At 39.6% G+C, this 14,536-nt stretch overlaps 1 long non-coding RNA gene across 1 annotated transcript in view; it reads left to right on the forward strand.

Moving 5' to 3' along the window:
• Positions 1-2,687: 2,687 nt before the first annotated feature.
• The window catches only part of LOC126074098 (uncharacterized), a 46,737-nt gene continuing 34,888 nt past the window's right edge, over positions 2,688-14,536 (forward strand). The window contains exons 1-2 of the long non-coding RNA XR_007516905.1: positions 2,688-2,998; positions 4,552-4,673. This is a non-coding gene — a long non-coding RNA (uncharacterized LOC126074098). The remainder of the gene's footprint in view (positions 2,999-4,551; positions 4,674-14,536) is intronic.

Here is a 14,536-nt window from a genome sequence, read left to right on the forward strand (position 1 = left end):
AGACCGTCAGGAACACACCTGTAGCTAAATCATCGAAGACAGAGCCCATTAGGAGTGGCAGGGGTGGTGGAGTGAAAGTGAGAGAGGGTAAGCAAAAGTTACGAAGCAAAGACTATGTCTTGTACATTTAGCAGAGTGGGAAAGGCAAGGAGCAGAGCATTTGTATAGGCTTGATGTTTTGTAATGGCGCTGGTTGTGGGAAGAAAGCAATATGCAATAGGTTGGGGGCAGATTATGTAACGTCTTGAATGTGAAGCTAAGGCATTAATCTTGTAGGAAGAGACATGAAACATTACTGAAGGGAGTTAGAAAAAATTGCAAGAACTAGTAACAGAATCGCATCTGACTTGCCTAACAGGGCATGAAGTGCACAAAGCTAAGGTTTAGTACAGTGCCTTTCATATCATTTTGGTCAGAAGCCACAGTAAGAATACATCCTATGCTGAAACCCAGTATACACTACCGATGCACACATACACACACAACTGAAACTTAAGATAAACAAGACTTTGCCTTATGTTGTGTGCAACATTATTTTCTACTCCACTCCACCTGCTTCTGCTTTACTTCACTTGATTGTACTTCATGCTTGTGTATACTCATTATTTTTTTCTATCTACAAAGGAATGGCCAAAAGTTTGAAAAATAGTGTTTTACAAAGATAAATTAGTGAGGAAAGTGAACCGCAGGGTACAAAATAGGGGTAGGATGGTACTTATTAGGTGATAGCATTGTTCATTTACTAATAAACTCCTTAATTCTTTCCTTCAACCAAATTTGATGAAGTATGTATTAGGTACCAGGCATGGAGATACAAAGATTCCCAAGATTCAGTCATGCCCTCGGAAGGCTTGTGGCTAGTGGTAGAGACAGGTAGCCAATTCAGTGTGGCAAGTGCTTTAATAGAGATTTGAGAAAAAGTTCCCAGTACAGATCTCGCAACCTCAGGAAAATGTTGTTGTTAGGCGCCATCCAGTCAGGTCCTACTTATAGCAACGCTATGTACAACTATATGAAACACTGCCTGGTCCTGCCTTGTCCTCACAGATGTTATGTTTGAGACCGTTGTTGCTGCCACAGTGTCAATCCGCTTCGAGTGTCTTCCTCTTTTTCACTGACCCTCTATTTTACCAGGTTCAAGTAATCAAAAGTTTCATTTTACTTTGATCCGCAATTAACACCAATGGAAACAGTAGTCTGGAAAACAAATGATGCATTGCCCTGGGCAAGCCTGCTGCAGGAGACCTCTTTAAAGTGTTAAAAAGCAAAGATGTCACCTTGAAGACTAAGGTAGAGGGTCAGTGAAAAAGAGGAAGACTCTCAACAAGATGGATTGACACATTGGCTGCAACAATGGGCTTGAGCATAACAATGATTATGAGAATGGCGAGGGACAGGGCAGTATCTCATGCTGTTGTACATAGAGTCCTTATGACTCAGTGGCACCTAACAACAACAACTCTACCAAGCATGATGTCCTTTTCCAGAATCTGATCCCTCCAAAGTATGTGAGATGAAATTTTGCCATCCCGGCATCCTAGGAGCTTTCTGATTGTATTTCTTCCAAGACAGACTTGTTCATTCTTCTGGAAGGCCATGGTATATAGTCAGCGCTCTTCACGAACACCGTAATTCAAAGGCATCAATTCTTCTTTGATCTTCTTTATTCCTTGTCCAGCTTTCACAGGCAGGTGCGTCTATTGAAAATACCATGGCTTAGGTCAGACGCACTTCAGTTTTCAAAGTGACATCTTTGCTTTTGAACAGTTTCAAGAATACTTTTGCAGCAGATTTCCCCAATGCAATATGTTCTTTGATTTCCTAACTGCTGCTTCCATGGGTGTTTATTGAGGATCCAAATAAAATGAAATCCTTGCCAACTTCAATATTTTCTCCATTTGTGATGATATTGCATATTGGTCCAGTTGTGAGGAGTTCCGTTTTTTTCATGTTGAAGTGCAATCCATACCGAAGGCTGTGGTCTTTGATCGTCATCAGTAAGTGCTTCAAGTCCTCTTCACTTTCGGCAAGCAAGGCTGTGTCATCTGCGTAATGCAGGTTGTTCAGGAGTCTTCCTCCGATGCTGATACCATATTTTTCTTCATATAGTTCAGCTTCTCGGGTTATATAGATTTGATTGAGTATGATGAAAGGCTACAACGCAGATTCGCACAATAATGAAACACTGCCCTGTCCTGCATCACCCTCAGAATCCTTGCATGCTTGAGCCCACGTTTGCAGGCACTGTATCAGTCCATCTCATTGAGGATCTTCCTCTCTTTGTTTCTTATGTCTCATTAATTCTCAGGTCAATTAATCTGACGTTCACTGTGAGACAAAGTAGAAGTCAACCTCTGAGTAGAATATTTACATTTGTAAGCCCCCTGCAAGTCTATTTATCATTTTTTTTGCATGTTAATTTTTTTTTGATGGTATTGCTTTTTAGTATTAAGGGTTCTAAGTACTGGTAGAAAAATGATGTTTGAAGTTTTGTATAATTCCATTGTCACATGTATTTTATTGCTACAGTAACTCTAGAGTGCAAACTTATTTTTAATTGTAGTAGCATTGTGTGTGGAAATGGAGGGAACGTACTGAACGAAATGAGAATTCAGAAATGAATAATCCATAGAAGTGATATCAAACTTTGCCATGAAGCTGGGGTTTCAATAAGTTATGTAACAGAAAAAGTAAAAAAGGAATCTATATCCACACTCCCTTTCCCTCGTGCAATCATTCTCACAGTGGCTGCATTTCTTCCCAGCCAAATCCTATACTTCTGTGCTTTTTTGTACAGATGGTGGAGATGCTGAGCAATCAGCAGGGAAGCCTATATTATATGGAAAATGGGAAGAATAATTAAGAGAGAGTAAAAGAGTCAGAGAAGAGAGAGAGAATGAATCTGGGTTTGGAAGAGACTATTTGGAGTTGGAAGTCGAGATAAGATGGAAGCTTCTGGTAGCAGCTTTGGTACATGAGGATTTCGAGAAGGCTAAAGGTAAGAAAAAATATTTTAAGAAGTTCTGCTCTTCATATGGAATGTTCTTCCACTTTGGGCATTAATGTATAGTTTCTTCGAGAAATCTTATGCTATTTGAAATATTTCTTCCAACTTTATCACTTTAAGACAGAAATTTTTTTTTTTTGCTTCCAGCAATTAACTTTGTAAGTCTCATTTATATCCAAATCTTTTCTCACTGATTTTGATGCTGCTTTTACAATATAATTATTATTGTTGTTGTTAGGTGCCCACGAGTCCATTCAGACTCATACTGACCCTCTGTAGGACAGAATGAATATAATAGCATCTGACTGTACTGGATTTGCTTGTGATCATTCTGCTGCATGGATATATCTATTTAGATTGAGCCAGTTTCACATGGTGCATGTAATAAAGAGGAGACCAAACCTTTTCTCTTCATTCTTGTTTGTAAAAAAAAAAAAAAAAAAAAAACCCAGTGCCCTCGAATCGATTCCAACTCATAGCGACCCTATAGGATTATCTTGCCCAATTATTCTTGTGAAAAACATGGCTAAGTTGCCTTTCCAATATCTATTCTCAACTTTTTTTTTTTTAATAGTAGAACACTGGTTTAGTTTGGGATTGCAATATACCCAGCTAAAAACCTCAGTCTAGGGGTTGCCATGCCTATTAGTTTCCTATTGCTGCTATAAAAAATTACCATAAACTAGTGACCTAAACCAACATAAATTTATTATCTTTAAGTTCTGGAAGACAGATGTCCAAAATGAGTCCCACTGAGCTAAAAATCAAGACGTCTGCCTTCCTTTCTGGAGGTTCTAAGGAAAAATCTGTTTTTAGGTTTTCATCAGTGGTCCTTATGATGTGCCGTACATGAGATGTCATATTCTTGGGTAGGGAAATTCTCTTTCAGGACAGCTGGGTCCATTGGCGATGAGGGAATCTGCATCTGGTGCCAAAGCTGAACCCATGGGACCGAACTGGCAGTAAAGTTTTCTTTCTTTATGGTCCCATGGCCTCCAAGGAGTGGAGTCCTGGAGAATGGAGTAACAATTAAACAATGTATTTTTTGAGAACTTCTGAGAAATCTGCCTCTGAGCCCCCAAAGCTTTAAATTCTCCCTCTGCTGCTCAACTGCAACACACCGGCCACAGGCTAAGATCCCCCTCATTTGTAGTCCTCCGCTGAAAGGTCCATCCACTCCTGAGACCCAGCACTGGAAACCACCTCCCTGCCTAGCCTGTACCCGTTGTTCAAAGGAGAAAGGGCCAGTGTAGCCTGGTCTGTGGGGTGATGCCATGGAGAAGCCAGAGAACTCCAGGGAGTTCTGTGGGCATGGGTTCTGTGGGAATGGATTGCAGGGGAAGGAAAGCTTTTATGAACCATGTCTTCTGGGGAACAGTCAGGGTGATGACATAGTGAAATGGTATTGATTCAAATTCTATACCGTCCAGGTCCCTACTCTGAAGGGGCTTCTCACAGCCCATTCTCTCTGGTTCCCTTTCCTTCTTGCTTCCATCTCAGAGAACAATCTGCTCTTTCAGCAGAAATATTTACTCTCCCCTCAGGCTGTTCAGCTCTCAGGATTCTGCTCTGGTTCAACCTTAGCACCTCCTCTTATTTGTCAAGCACTGACTACAGGAGGCAGCGCTGCTGAGTGAGGAAGGCCCTGACTTGGAATCAGACAAGGGTGAGTTCTAATTCAGCCCTTTCCACATAGTAGCTGATGGACTGTATAAATGTTCTTTACATACTAGGAACCTGCTTCTTCATCAGCACAACAGTGAGTACAAGGACCTCAGAGGAAGTGTGTGGTATGACAGATACAATGTGTCAATGTCTAGAATGTATTGTCTAGTGTCATTTGAAAAACACCATTTATTTATCATTCACATGATACGTTCCAACAAGAATTTTTAGAAAGTCTACACAATTACATAAGACAAAGGAAAATGTTTTAAACGTATAGAAGAAGAGAAACATTGGGTCAAAAGAAAAGAAAGGAAACATAAAATGAAGGGAGAAATGACAAAGTAAACAAAATTCATATCATAATATCTCACACAGGTGCCCACATTAGGTGCCTGATTTGGCTGTGTATATTCCAGTGAAGACAAAAGACTGTGTTTGTAGTGTTAGCATAAGATTTGGCTATATAAATGGAAAAACTCAATTAAAAGTGCTTTAAACACAATAGGAGTTTATTTTCTCTTCCATAAAAGAAGGGTCCAACATAATAGCTCCAGGTTAACATGAGTGCAAGCGCTAGTCTATATTTCTGCTCTGCCATTCACAATGTGTGGTTTTTGTAGATATGATGGCTTCTAGATTCCAGTTGTCATGTACAAACTGGGGGTAAGAAGAAGACGGAAAAGGGGAAATGTTTCTAAAGAGCATTCCAATATTCCCATCCCAAACCTTCCCTTCTATACCACTGACTACCCATAATTACAAGTGGAAGTGTGGTACTTCAGCAAGGCATATGTAACCAGTTGTCACCTGTTCAATTATCTTTGCTCTGTAGGGTTTTCAATGGCTGTGACCTTTCAGATGTAGATGGACAGCCTTTCTTCTGAAGAGAATCTGAGTGGATTCAAACCGCCAACTTTTTGTTTAGTAGCCTAGGTCTCAACTGTTTGTACCACCCAAGGCATATCTAACCAACTCCCTATAAAACTGGGTTTCTGTTAGTAAAAAAGAGAATATGTATGTTGGGTAGGGAATCTATGCTACAACCATCAGTTATAAGATTCACAGTATCCATAACATTAAAACATACTAATTCTGTAATGGAAGCATGACCCTGCCTCCTTAAAAAAAAAAATGTGTCCCTGATTCTCATAGAAACATTACACTGTATAATATAATATAATGAGCAATGTCTTCAGCCAATTCCCTACAAGTAATCCAATCATGAATTTGAATATTCTTGAAGTGATTCCTAGTGGAGACTAAAGGCATCACACACAGTAACTGTCACTCTAGGGAAAAAGGGAGGAGACAGGGACATTATATCCTGGCCCCGGTATTCTCGTGTTCTGAAGCAGGAACCTTGATGGGGCTAAACAGCAATATCCAGATGACGGGCAAGAATATCCTGACTCCCTAGGAGTGCAGACTGAGAGATGCACTGCAGTCACTCTGTTATTACTCTGAGTTTCATGGCTTTAATTAACCAGTTGTTATGAATCCTTTGATCTCCAAACCAAATGATTGCAATGGCCAGTACTCTGTATTTCCTGGGGAGTTTTGAATATTTTATGTACCAGTCTTATATGAATTGGATAAGAAAAAAATAATCTCTATCCCCCACTTTTATAATGACAACAGATCATTGATGGGTGGCCACATGTGGAAGTGGGAGATGCCCCAAGAGATCTGCAGTGAAACCCATCAGTTAGCTTTCTGTTTGTCTCTCCACCTGCAGTGATTCCCCTGTTTCTTGGATCCACCCTTAGTGGCTAGAAGAGATGTCGTAGGGATGCTCATGGGATGTCCCAGGGGAGCCTGGATATGCTCGGGTGGAACCTCCATGTCTCTGAGTGAAGGCAACAGGATTTCAATGAGTCTTGAACCAATGCATGCCTCCTTCCCTTTGAGTGTGGAGAAACTCCAGCTAAGAGGTTCAGGCAGCGTTTCTCAGGGGCATTCTGCAGAGTAGAGGTCCAAACTTAAAGAAATGTTCTTTCTAAGGTAAAGACTCCCTGTGGTTGTGGATTCAAATGTTGGCCCAGATTTATACCATGGGAACTAAATGACAAGCAAAATTCCTATCTGTTTAGGTTCTCTTGCTCCCTGTAAGCTAAATCCGTCTGAGACGTTAGGAACACTAGAAAAATACTATTTGATGAGCAGGAATAGTATTTCGAGTGCTGAAGCCCTAGAAACAGCGGATACTAGCCCGTTCCCTTTGTCTGCAGCTCGCCACTCCCAGGTTGGGAATGAACTCACTTGTGCCTCCCATAGACATCACTCTGGTCCAGATAACCATGCCTGGTCCACCTCATACCCTTCTGTTCTCACCAAAAGCAGCCAGGGAGGAAAGTAACCTTATAGGATGCAATCCAGAAAAGCTTAAAGAGACAAATAACTGCTGTGCCTAGACCATGTATTCTCAAGGGGGGTGATACCACCACCTAGGTGATAGAAATAGGTTCTTGGGAGTGTGAAAACATATGAGCCATTACAATGGTTTGTGGCCTTCTAAAGGGCCACAGTACCTAAACAGGCATACACTATATTTGTGGAATTAAAATTGCAAGAGTTTGTAGGTTGGTGATTAAGAGGGAAAATGCCTCTAAAGGCTCATTAGGGGGCAAGAATGAAAGAAAATTTGTGAAATGCTGGACCAAAAGTATGGAGGGAGGTATTTGTTGAGCAGTAACTCCCAAAAAGGTCCTTGGGTGGTACAAAAGGTTTGCACTCGACTACATCCAATGGATCCTGGCTGAAACCATAGAATACCAGATAGATGTTGACTTGTGTTTTATTGACTATGCTAAGGCATTCGACTGTGTGGATCATAATAAATTATGGATGACTTTGCAGAGAATAGGAATTCCGGAATACTTAATTTTGCTCATGAGGAATCTATACATGGAAAGGGAGGCAGTTGTTTGAACAGAATAAGGGGATACTGAATGGTTTAAAGTCAGGAAAGGTGTGCGTCAGGGTTGTATCCCTTCACTATATCTATACAATGTGTGTGCTGAGCGTATAATCTGAAAAACTGGACTCGATGAAGAGGAATGGGGCATCAGGATTGGAGGAGGACTCATGAACAACCTGCATTATACGGATGACACAACCTTGCTTGCTAAAAGTGAAGAGGACTTGAAGCACTTATTAATGAAGATCAAAGACCACAGCCTTCAGTAGGATTACACGTCAACATAAAAAAAACAAAAATCCTCAAAACTGAAGCAATGAGCAACATCATACCAAATGGAGAAAAGACTGAGTTTGTCAAGGATTTCACTTTACTTGGGTGCATAATCAACACCCATGGAAGCAGCAGTGAAGAAATCAAGAGACACATTGCATTGGAAAATCTGCTGCAAAACACGTCTTTAAAGTGTTGAAAAATGAAGATGTCACCTTGAGGGCTAACGTGCGCCTGACCCAAGCCATGTTGTTTTCAATTGCCTCATGTGCATGGGAAAGCTGGACAAGGAATAAGGAAGACAGAAGAACTGAGGCCTTCGAATTGTGGTTTTGGTGAAGAATATTGAATATACCATGGACTGCTGAAAGAATGAACAAATCTGTCTTGGAAGAATTACAACCAGAATGCTCTTTAGAAGCAAGGATCCCGAGACTACATCTCAGATACTTTGGACTTGTCATCAGGCGGGATCAGTGTCTGGAGAAGTACATCATGCTTGGTAGAGCAGAAGGTCATCAAAAAAGAGGAAGACCCTCAACGAGATGGAGTGACACGGTGGCTGCAACAATGAGCTCAAGCATAGTAACTATTTTGAGGATAGCACAGGGTCGGGCACTGTTTCGTTCTCTTACGCATAGGGTCACTATGAGTTGAATCCAACTTGATGGCACGTAACAATGATAACAACTAACCTAAAGTTTGATGGTTTGAACCCTCCTAGCACACCATGGAAGAAAGGCCTGGTGATCTGCTTTCATAATAGAAAACACTATGGAGGAATTCTACTCTATAAGAAACACATAGGGTCACCATGAGTGAGAATCGGCTCATGGCAGAGGGCTTTGGTTTAACTCTCAGAAGACAAGAAGAATGCAAAGAGAGAGGAAAGCCCATTCTTTTAGGGTGGGCTTGTTCCATTCATGCATTTCATGTTTTCTTAACTCTTATTCTGTGTTTTTCTCATCCACAATTTCAGTGAAGGGCTTTGTGTCCTGATCAGCTGGAACCACAGTGTTTTTTTTTTTAAATTTTGTTAGCAAGAGCTAGCTTCTCCTCTTTATTTTATTCCCTAATTTTTCATAAGTGCGATCTCGTGTGTTCATGACTTCATTTATGAGTCCATTTCTTCATTCAACAAATATTCACTGTAAGCAAATACTATCTGTACATGAAGTATAATAAAACTTCCTATTTCATAGGTTTGTGGGGAAGATGAAATGACATAATGCATGAAAAGATGCAATGTCTTTCATACCAGGAACATAGCTCTCAATGAGTAGAATAGAGTTGTCAGATACTGAGTATCCCTAATATGCCAGACCCTGTTTCTATTTTTTTAGTATTCTGATTCGAATGTCCTTTCCTACCTGATCAGTGCAGCACAAATGAAATCTAATGATTTTAGTTCATTTAATTGCTATCCAAACACACAACTGAAAAATTAGTCATTACTTTAAATAGCTTTTCAGTTGATACCCACCATTTTTCAGTTATAAATCATCATCTGCAAGAGATCATTTTGCCTTTCCAACATTAAGACTCTAATTTATTTTTCTTGTGTTATTGCACAGTATGAAACTCCAGACTACTGTACTGGATAGTGGCCATATCATGCATCCTTATATTCTTTACAATTTTAGTGGGAATTTCTATGTCGTGTGCCATAGAGACTCCCAGCAAGGACCTTTTTTGGAGGTAAGTCTTTGTTGATTAGTCAATTATTTCCTAGACTATGGATGTGCTCTACTTTTCTTTAAGTCAATTATGGTTAGTTATATTTCCCTAAAAGAAAAGAACTATCTTGAGGTTTTCAGAATTTTTCCCATCGAGACAGACATGATTACATGTTCTCCACGTGCATAATCACAGCCACTGTCTCAAAACTAATTCCCTGCATTCTGACTTCTCATATTAGTTTTTAGATTACACTCGTCCGAAGTTTGCTTTTGCCAAAGAATGCCTCTTGGAGTTATCAAATCTATAGCTTTCTTGTTTTAATTTCATTAGTTATCCTTTTATCTTTATTATTTACTGTTTCCTGATTTTGGAAGTTTATTTTGATATATTTCATTGTACTTTTTCTAACTAGTTTTTAGTTACTTTTTAAAGTTTGTGTTTATGTGCCTGTACAAAAATTCAGATCTTAAACAGAATACCCTAAAACAAGATAGGAAGTCCTGGTGGTGCAGTGGTTAAAGTGCTTGACTGTTAATCAAAAGGTTGGCAGTTTGAGCCAAACAGCCACTCCATGGGAGAAAGATGCAGAAATCTGCTTCTATAAAGATTGACAACCTTGAAAACCCAATAGGAGGGTTCTACACTCTACAGCAGGGTCACTATGAGTCCAATTCAATTTGACAGCAATAGGTATATTTTTCAGTTGAATTTCTTGAAATATTTTCTCATAATTAACTTCAGTAGAATTACTTAAAGTTTGTCTAAAAATTGATATAAAACAAACAACCAAACCCATTGTCATCGAGTGGATTCTGACTCATACTGACAGTATAGGTCAGAGTAGAACTTCCGCATAGGGTTTCCAAAGCTGTAACCTTTAGAGGACTAGACTGCTATATTTTTCTGCTGCACAGCAAACAGCCAAAATTTTGTGTAGCAGTGAAGTGCAGTGTGATACCTACCGAAAGATTGTTCTTGTTGTTGTTAGATGCCTTTAGTCGATTTCAGCTCATACCGACCCTGTGTACAACCGAAGGAAACACTGTCTGATCCTTCGCCATCCTCACAATCATTGCTATATTTGAGCCTATTGTTAATGTACTGTTGTAACCGCTTTTGAATAATCTACAGGAAAGTTTTACCTGTGTGTCATATTTATGATATTGTTGGATAATTTCTGCATGTTATCCGGCCTCCTTTCTTTGGAATGGGTGCAAATGTGGACCTCTTCCCATAGGTTGGTCAGGTTGCTGCCTTCCAAATTTCTTCGCATAGATGAGCGAGCACTTCCAGTGCTACATCCATTTGTTGAAATATCTCAATTGGTACTGCATAAATCTCTGAAGCCTTCTTTTTGGCCAATGCCTTCAGTGTGGTTCGAACCTCTTCTTTCAGTACCATGGGTTCTTGATCACATGCTACCTCCTGAATGGTTGAAGGTCGACCAGTTCTTTTTGGTACAGTGACTGTGTATTCCCTCCGTCTTCTTTTGATGCTTCGTGCATTGCTCAATATTTTCTCCTTCAAATCCTTCAATATTGCAGCTTGAGGCTTGACTTTTTTCTTCAGTTCTTTCAGCTTGAGAAATGGCAAGCATGTTCTTCTGTTTTGATTTTCTAAATGCGGGTCTTTGCACATTTCATTATAATATTTTACTGTGTCTTCTCAAGCTGCTGTCTGAAATATTCTGTTCAACTCTTTTACTTAATCATTTCTGTCTTTCGCTTTAGCTACTCTACATTCAAGAGCAACTTTTAGAGTCTCTTCTGACATCCACTTTGGTCTTTTCTTTCCTGTCTATTTAATGATCTCTTGCTTTCTTCATGTATGATGTCTTTGAAGTCATTCCAGAATTCATCTAGTCTCTGGTCATTAGTGTTCAATGCATCAAATCTATTCTTGAGTTGATCTCTAAATTTAGGCGAGATATCAAGGTTGTACTTTAGCTCTTATGGACTTGTTCAGATTTTCTTCAACTTCAACTTGAGCTTGTATCTGAGCAATTGATTGTTGCAGAGTAGGTCCCTGACCTTGTTCTGACTGAGGATACTGAGTTTTTCTGTCGCACTGGGTTTTGAGTTCTTTCCACAGATGTAGTCAATTTGATTCCTGTGTATTCCATCCAGTGAGGTCCACGTGTGTAGCCACCATTTATGTGGTTGAGGAAAGGTATTTGCAATGAATAATTCCTTGGTCTTGCAAAATCCTATCGTTTGAACTCTGGAATCATTTTTATCACCAAGCCATATTTTCCAACTACCCATCCTTCTTTGTTTCCAACTTTTGCATTCCAATTGCCAGTAACTATCAATGCATTTTGATTGCATGTTCAATCAATTTCAAACTCAGAAGTTGGTAAAAATCTTCAATTTCTTCATCTTTGGCCTTTGTGGTTGGTGTGTAAATCTGCATAACAGTTGTGTATTAGCTAGCCTTTCTTGTAGGCGTATGGAAAATATCCTATCACTGGCAGCATTGTACTTCAAGATAGTTTCTGAGATATTCTTTTTGATGATGAATGCTACACCATTCCTCTTCAATTTGTCATTTTCGGCATTGTAGACCATATGATTATCTGATTCAAAATGGCCAATACCAATCCATTTCAGCTCACTGTATTCTAGGATATTGATATTTATGAGTTCCATTTCCTTTTTGACAACTTCCAATTTTCCTAGATTCATACTTCATGCATTCCACTTTCAGATTATTAATGGGTATTTTCAGCTGTTTCTTCTCATCTTGAGTCCTGCTGCATCAGCAAATGAAGATCCCAAAAGCTTGTTAAAAATGTAGTTCCTGATTCTGCAAGTCTGGGTGGGTCTGGGGTACAGCATTCTTGAGAAGTTCCCAGGTGATACTGATCCTGCTTGTCCTTGAGAGGGCACATTTTGAGTCTGTGTTTAGGTTTGCAGATAGGAGAGGCAGCAAATGATACAATGTTACTGTGTAGAACTCACTCCCCAACTGAATTGAGGTAGACAAAGGTAGTACTTTATTAATTCCTCCACTTCCAATGAAAGACAACATTTCTGTGTTGTTGGTTTGCTGAAAATTGAATGGTTCCTTGCTTCTGTCCTGGTAGGTATTTCATCCACATGAAATCAGTAAATCAAACATGTGTTTCAGAATTGATTCTTTTCAGATTTTTAGCCAAGTTAGAGATTCAGCTCATTCTCTTTGGGCTGTTTCCGTCCACATGCCCGGTTACCTTCACTGGGAACCTGCTCATCATCCTGGCCATCAACTCTAACTCCCATATTACCATTTGTTGATTTTGACCATTTTTTAAAGACACTCTTTCATCAGTACTACCTTCAAAATGCACATTATAGTTGGAGCACCTAACCTGGCCCTTTACCTGTTTTAGTAAATAAAGTTTTATTGAAACTCAGCCATGCACATTGGTGTATGTGTTATCCATGGCTGCTTTCCTGCTGGAAAAGCAGAGCTGTGTCATTGTCACAGAGAACACCTGTCCTGCAGAGCATGACATATTTACCACCTGGGCCTTGACTAGAAAATGTTTCCAAATCTTTGAATTAAAGAATTCTCATCTCTTCTATTCTAAACTTACTTTGTTAAGCATCTCAGGACACCACCAAAATTCTATAGTAGTAACATGAAATTCTATACTACCCATTGCTGTCTAGTTGATTCCAATTCAGAGTAGAACTGCCCCATAGAATTTCCAAGGAACACTTGGTGGGTTCAAGCTGCCGACCTTTTGCTTACCAGCCATAGGTCTTAACCACTATGCGACCAGGGTTTCCAAAACTAGCAACGTGAAATTCTATAGTAGTAACCGGGCAGTGTTTTGTTCTGTTGTACATAAAGTCACTGTGAGTCAGAATAGTCTCGATGCCACCTAACAACAACAACAATAACATGAAATTCCATACAATACTGCATTCTCACAATTACTATATGAGATTAGAGTTTGTAGTTTTTTTTTCTGTATGTTTTTGTTGTTGTTAGGTGCCATCAGGTTGGTTCTGACTCACAGCGACCCTATGTACAACTGAAGAAATCAATGCTGGATCCTGCACTATCCTCACTATCATTGTTATGCTTGAGCCCGTTGTTGTAGCCACTGTGTCAATCTATGTCACTGAGGTCTTCCTCTTTTTTGCTGACCTTCTACTTTACCGAGCATGATGTCCTTCTCCTGGGACTGATCCCACCTGATAACATGTCCAAAGTATGTGACACGTTGTCTCACCACCCTTGCTTCTAAGGAGCATTCTGGTTGTACTTCTTCCAAGACAGCTTTGTTCGTTCTTTTGGCAATCCATGGTATATTCAATGTACTTCACCAACACCTCAGTTCAAAGATATCAATTCTTGGTGGTAAATCAAGCAATAAATTGTACTTTTCCAAAAGACCTAAATGGAAAATACCATGGAGGCTGCTGCCTTGTCTTCTTAAATCTTAATATCTCCTCTGCCTAAAAAAAGATCTCTGAAACAGAAGAAAAGTGAAAGAAATTTTTGTTGAATGAATAAATTTAAATTAGCTTAAATCTTAGGTGATGTCATATTGTCTCAAGGATTTAAAATTATATGTCTAGCCTGGAGTTTCCAGAATGCATATCTCCAAACAAGATCACTCCAAATTCATAGATTCTCCACATGAAAGGTTAATAGATATATCAAGTTTGACATGTCAAAAATCCTAATCTTTGTTGTTGTTGTTGTTGTTGTTACGTGTCATTGAGTTGGCTCTGACTCATGGCAATCTGATGTACAACAGAAGAACACACTGCCCAGTGCTGTATAATCCTCACAGTCATTGCTATGCTGGATCCCATTGTTGCATCCACTGTGACAATCCATTTTATTGAGCAACTTCCTCTATTTCGAAAACCCTCTAGTTTTCCAAGCATGACTTCCTTCACCAGGGAATGATCCCTCTTGATAACCTGTCAAAAGTACCAATACAAAGTCTTGGCATTATCTCTTCTAATGAGCATTCTGGCTGCACTTCTTCC

The sequence above is a fragment of the Elephas maximus genome, chromosome 3 (genome assembly GCF_024166365.1).
Source record: "Elephas maximus indicus isolate mEleMax1 chromosome 3, mEleMax1 primary haplotype, whole genome shotgun sequence".
Lineage (NCBI taxonomy): Eukaryota > Metazoa > Chordata > Mammalia > Proboscidea > Elephantidae > Elephas > Elephas maximus.